Consider the following 6,821-nt stretch of genomic DNA (forward strand, 5'->3'; position numbering starts at 1 on the left):
TGCAAGCTTGAAGGGCCTTTTTCTGAAGAAGGGTCTAGGCCCGAAACATCAGCCTTCCTGCTCCTATGATGCTGCTTGGCCTGCTGTGTTCATCCAGCTCTACGCCTTGTTGTGTCAGGGAAGGGAATTTATGTATGGACCCAGAGGCAATGGGCAAGGTATTAAATGAATACTTTGCATTAGTATTCACCATAGAGAAGGAATTGGTGGATGGATTGGGGAAGGGTGTGTAAATAGTTTGGGTCATGTTGAGATCAAAAGGGAGGAGGTATTGGGGATCTTGAAAAACATTAAGGTAGACAAGTCCCCAGGGCCTGATGGGATATACCCCAGAATACTTAGAGAGGCAAGGGAGGAAATTGCTGGGGCCTTGAGGGAAATCTTTGTTTCCTCACTGGCTACAGGGGAGGTCCCAGAGGATTGGAGAATAGCCAATGTTGTTCCTTTGTTTAGGAAGGGTGGCAGGGATAATCCAACTAATTACAGGCCGGTAAGCCTTACGTCAGTGGTAGGGAAATTATTAGAGAGGATTCTTCGAGGCAGGATTTACTCCCACTTGGAAATCAATGGGCATATTAGTGAGAGGCAAAATGGTTTTGTGAAGGGGAGGTCCTGTCTCACTAACTTGGTTGAGTTTTTTGAGGGAGTGACGAAGATGATTGATGAGGATAGGGCAGTGGACAGTCTACATGGACTTCAGTAAGGCCTTTGACAAGGTGCCTCATGGCAGACTGATACAGAAGGTAAAGTCGCACAGGGTCAGAGGTGAGCCTGCAAGATGGATAAAAAACTGGCTTGGTCACAGAAGACAGAGTGTAGCAGTGGAAGGGTGTGTTTCTGAATGGAGGGCTGTGACTAGTGGCGTTCCTCAGGGGTCAGTGTTGGGACCTTTGCTGTTTGTAATATATATAAATGATTTGGAGGAAAATGTAACTGGTCTGATTAGTAAGTTTGTGGATGACACAAAGGTTGATGGAATTGCAGATAGTGATGAGGACTGTCAAAGGATACAGCAGGACATAGATCAGTTGGTGGCTTGGGCAGAGAGATGGCAGATGGAGTTTAATCAGGAAAAATGTGAGGTAATGCATTTTGGAAGATCCAATCCAGATGGAAAACATACAGTAAATGGCAGAACCCTTAAGAGTACTGATAGGCAGAGGGATCTGGGTGTACCGGTACACAGGTCACTGAAAGTGGCAACGCAGGTGGAAAAGGTAGTCAACAAGGCATACAGCATGCTTGCCTTCATCAGCTGGGGCATTGAGTTTAAAAATTGACAGGTAATGTTGCATCTTTACAGAACCTTAGTTAGGCCGCATTTGGAATACTGTGTTCAATTCTGGTTGCCACACTACCAGAAGGATGTGGTGGCTTTGAAGAGGGTACAGAAAAGATTTACCAGGATGTTGCCTGGTATGGAGGGCACTAGCTATGAGGAGAGGTTGGAGAAACTTGGGTTGTTCTCACTGGAATGACAGAAATTGAGGGGCGACCTGACAGGTCTACAAGATTATGAAGGGCATGGACAGAGTGGACAGTCAGAAGCTTTTTCCCAGGCTGGAAGAGTCAGTTACTAAGGGGCATGGGTTTAAGGTGTGAGGGGCAAGGTTTAAAGATGATGTATGAAGCAAGATTTTTTACACAGAGGATGGTGGGTGTCTGGAACTTGCTGCTGGGGGAGGTAGTGGAAGCTGATATGATAGTGATTTTTAGAAGCTGCCTTGACAAGTACATGAATAGGATGGGAATAGAGGGATACGGTCCCCAGAAGGGTGGGGGGTTTTATTTGTGACGGGCAGAATGTCAGTGCAAGCTTGAAGGGCCTTTTTCTGAAGAAGGGTCTAGGCCCGAAACGTCAGCTTTCCTGCTCCTCTGATGCTGCTTGGCCTGCTGTGCTCATCCAGCTCCACACCTTGTTATCTCAGATTCTCCAGCATCTGCAGTTCCTACTATCTCTTAGACAAATTGGTGGAGTGGGCTGATATGTCATGGATGAAATTCAACGTGAGGTGTTACATTTTGGTAGAAAGAACATGGAAAGAAAGGGTGCTACCCTAACAGGTATACAGGACTGAAAACCAGGTTGCAGAGGGGGATTTAATGGACCCTGCAAAAGCGGGGGTAGCTTAACATGGGAGCTGAAATGTTGTTTTCCTAATGACAAGCTTGGGCTGAGAGACTGACCAAGAGATGTGTTAGTGGTGGTTATTTAGCTACTTTTCGAGAAAACATAATAAGCATCAAAGAAAGTATTTGACCACCAATTACCACAAGTAGGGACTGCATAAGCAAAAAAGTGTTGGGTGACCGCCAAGAAGATGAGTAAGTGTGGGCAGGCAGTGGAGGACTCCCCTGTGGCCATTCCCGTCATAGGCATGGATTCTGTTTTGGATACTGTTGGAGGGAATGGCCTTCTAGGGGAAAGCAGTAACAGCAGCCGGATCACCACGACTGGCTCTGTGGTACAGCAGGGAGGGTTGAAGTGTAGGTGAGTGGTAGTGATAGGGTCTCTACAGTCAGGGGTACAAATAAGATCTTTTGTGGCTGCAAGCGAGACTCCAGGCTTGTGTGTTGCCTTCCTAGTGGCAGAGTCAAGGATGTCTTTGAGCAAGCTCAGGACCTTCTGAAGGGGAGGGTGAGCAATCAGAGATTTGTGGTACATACTGGTACTAATGACCTAGGCAGAAAGAGAGATGATGTCCTGCAAAGGAAATTTCGGGATTTAGGTAGGAAATTTAAAAGCAGGATCTCTAGGGTTGTAATCTTGGGATTACTCTCTGTGCCACGCGACAGGAAAATAATACAGTTGAATGCATGGCTAAACAGCTGGTGTAGGAGAAAGAGATTCAGCTATCTGGATCATTGGGATCTCATCCAGGATAGGTAGGACCTGTACAAGAAGGATGGGTTGCACCTGAACTGGAGGGGCACCAATATCCTGGCAGGAGGCTTGTTTGTTCCGCTTGGGAGGGTTTAAGCCAGTGTAGTGGGAGGGTGGTGGTTGGGTGGGAGGGAATCAAGAGACGATAGAGATTAAATCAAGTAAGTCTAATAGGAAGAACAGGCAGGACCAGACTAATGAACATGGGACTGGCAGTGTGAGGTGTGTTTGTTTCAAAGCAAGGAGTATAACAGGTAAGATAGATGAGTTTAGAGCCTGGATCGGTACATGGAACTATGATGTTGTAGCCATTAGAGAAACTCAGTTGACAGAAGGGCAAGACTGGCAGCTCAAGATTTAAATGTTCCAGGGTTTAAATGTTTAAGGCAAAATAGAAAGGGATATAAAAATGGGTAGTGGAGTTGCATCACTGATTACGGAGAATATCACTGCTGCACTAAGAGAGGACATCTTGGAGGGGTCATCCAGCAAGGCCATATGGGTAGAACTCAGGAATAAGAAACGTGCAATCCTATGATGGGGTTATACAGTAGACCTCCCAATTACCAGTGGGGGATAGAGCAACAGATATGTAAACAGATCGCAGAAAAATGTAAAAACAACAGGGTGATTTTAACTCCCCTAATATTGACCGGAACTCCCTTAGAGCCGGGACTTGGATGGGGCAGGACTTGCTCGGTGCATCCAAGAGGGATTCTGGACCTTATACTGGGGAATGAGCCTTGCCAGGTTATGAAAGTTTCATTGGGGAAGCTTTTCTAGGAACAGTGGTCATAAGGTAAGTTGGATACAAAATTAGTTTGGTCATTGAAGACAGAGGGTAGTTGTGGAGGGGCATTTCTCTGACTGGAAGTCCATGACCAGTGCCATCCACAAGGATCAGTGCTGGGACTTCTGTTGTAATATATATCAATAACTTGGTTGAAAATGTAGGTGGTCTGTTGAGTAAGTTTGCAGATGACTAGAAATTTGGTGAAATTGTGGATAGTGAGGAAGGTTGTCAAAGTTTACAGCAGGATATGGATCAGTTGGAAAGTTGAGTGGAGAAATGGCAGATGGAGTTTAGTCCAGACAAGTGTGAGGTGATGCACTTTGGGGGTACATATCCAAGAGGATATACCCTTCACTGCATTGAGATACAGATGGATCTTGGGGTGCAAGGCTATAGCTCCCTGGATGTGGCAACACAAGTGGATAAGGTGGTAAAGAAGATGTACGACATGCTTGCCCTCATCTGTTGGGGCATTGAGTATAAAAGATGGCAAATCATGTTGCAGCCATTTAACAGTTTAGTTAGGCCACTGGAGTATTGTGTGCAGTTCTGGTCACTACACTGTAGGAAGAATTTGGAGGCCTTGAAGAGTGTGCAAAAGAGGTTTACCAGGACGCTGCCTAGATTGGAATGTATTAACTAGAAGGAGAGGTTGGATAAACCTGGATTGTTTTTGCTAGGGTGTCGAAGTCTGAGGGGCAACCTGATGGACGTATATAAAATTATGAGAGTCATCAATAGCGTAGATAGTCAGAGTCTCTTTCCCAGGGTGAAAATGTCAAATGGGAGGGGGCATGATTTAAGGTGAGAGGGTAAATATTTAATGGGGATGTGTAAAGAATGTTTTTTACACAGACAGTGGTTGCTACCTGGAACATGCTGCCAGGGGAGGTGGTAGAATAGAATAGAATCCCTACAGTGTGGAAACAGGCCCTTCGGCCCAACAAGTCCACACTGACCCTCAGTGCATCCCACCCAGACCCATCCCCCATAACCCATCTAAGCTACACATCCCTGAACACTACGGGCAATTTAGCATGGCCAATCCACCTAACCTGCACATCTTTGGACTATGGGAGGAAACCCACGCAGACACGGGGAGAATGTACAAACTCCACACAGACACCCGAGGCTGGAATTGAACCTGGGCCCCTGGTGCTGTGAGGCAGCAGTGCTAACCACTGTGCCACCGTGCCACCCCTACAATAGCTCAATTGCACAATTTGTTCTTGCTTTTCCATTTAACATTGTCCTCTCAGACACTAAATGGAGTTTCATAGATTTCACAGAATCCCTACAGTGTGGAAACAGGCCCTTTGGCCCAACAAATCCACACCAACCCTTGGAGCACCCACCAAAACCACATATCCCTGAACACTATGGGCAATTTAGCATGGCCAATCCACCTAACCTGCACATCCTTGGACTGTGGGAGGAAACCCTTACAGACACGGGGAGCATGTGCAAACTCCACACAGACAGTTGCCCAAGGGTGGAATTGAACCCAGGTCCCTGGCACTGTGAGGCAACAATACTAACCACTGTGCCACCGTGCCGATACAATAGCAGCATTTAAGAGGCATTTAGACTGATACATGAACAGTTAGGGAATAAAGGGATATGGACCATGTACAGTCAGATGGGTTTACTTTAGAATGGCATCATGGTCAGCACAGCCGAGGTGGGCTGAAGAGTCTGTTTCTGTGCTGTACTATTCTATATTCTAAGTTCTAAGAAGGAGGTAATAAGCTTTGTCTGGCTCTTGAACTATTCTGGGGGAGGTATTCATTCATACAGATCACAGATTATGTTCTTCAGAACAAAGAGCCATGGGTTATTTTAGTGGAATTTGATGTTGCAACCATTTACACTAAGAACTGAGCAAGTTGCAAGCAAAAGCAGAACAATACAATATCCTGACTGACATGGTTTTTGAATGTACAGAATCCTGGCTGCATTGATTTGTATTGACTGCATTTACTCTGGCTGTAGTGTTTGTATGAACAGGGAAAGCAACGGGCCAGAGTGATAGAGAGAAAAAAAACTGGGAGAGAGACAGAAAGAGAGAGAGAGAGAGAAAGAAATGTGGAGGTGGTAAGATAGAAGAGAAAACCTGGGGAGAGGGTGGGAGAGAAGGAGAGAGAAACTGGGAAGAGAGAGAGACTAAGGGGTGAGAGAAAAAAAAAACTGGGGGAAGAGAGAGACAAATATACAGAAGAGGGAGAAGTTCCTGTCAGTGTGTGCTGCTCCATTGTAGAAAGTGTTTTATTCTGGGGGTCTTCCTGAGGTATTTCTCCTTAAGGCTGGGCTTCACTGGAAGGCTGTAGGCAGCAGTTGTACAGAGTGTTGATTACATTTGGCTTTGGGTTCATTTGTATTTTGCAATTTGTCTATTATAAAAATGTAGAACATTGAGGAATGATTTCTATTGATTTTTGAATCGATATTGAGTTTCTCATTGTGTTCAACATGAGGAAACATCGCAATAAATTTTTTCTAATAAATCACTACAGTGCAGAAAGAGGCCATTCAGTCTGCACCAACCCTCTGAAAAGTATCCTGCCCAAACACCATATTTTCCATGGCTAATCCATTTAGCCTGCACTCTATGGCCAATCCACCCTAACCTGCACATCTTTGTTGCAGAAGGAAACCAGAGCACCCGGAGGAAACCCAAGCAGACACAGGGAGAATGTGCAAACTCCACACAGTCACCTGAGGCTGGGATCAAACCTGCGTCCCTGATGCTGTGAGACAGCAGTGCTGACCACAGAGCCACCGTGCTTTACACCTCAAGAGCTCTTATCCTTCATATTTTGAGTCTTTTCTGTTATTTCATTGATGAATATATATTATTCACTTCAATATAAAACAGGAAGGCTAATATTTTTGGTGCGGGGGTGTGTTCTGTGATATTGAGACATCCATCTGAGATAATGAGAATAAAATCCACCATGTCACATGATCAAATCTCATGTGATTACCTGCCACGAGTATGTAATGTGATCGAGTGCTACATGGTCAAATGCCACTTGGACAAATCTCCAAGAATTTGTCAAACCAGAGTTGGAAATGTTAACCTGGAAATGAAGCTTTCTCAATGGTGTCAGTGAGGCTGTGACTTTGGTTAACATGATATAAATT

At 45.2% G+C, this 6,821-nt stretch overlaps 1 protein-coding gene across 1 annotated transcript in view; it reads left to right on the forward strand.

Annotated features, from left to right (window-relative positions):
- Nucleotides 1-6,821, forward strand: part of ddx42 (DEAD (Asp-Glu-Ala-Asp) box helicase 42) — a 262,098-nt gene that overhangs the window by 65,840 nt on the left and 189,437 nt on the right. The gene's annotated exons all lie outside the window — the stretch shown is intronic.

Source organism: Rhincodon typus, chromosome 30, assembly GCF_021869965.1.
Source record: "Rhincodon typus isolate 14 chromosome 30, sRhiTyp1.1, whole genome shotgun sequence".
Lineage (NCBI taxonomy): Eukaryota > Metazoa > Chordata > Chondrichthyes > Orectolobiformes > Rhincodontidae > Rhincodon > Rhincodon typus.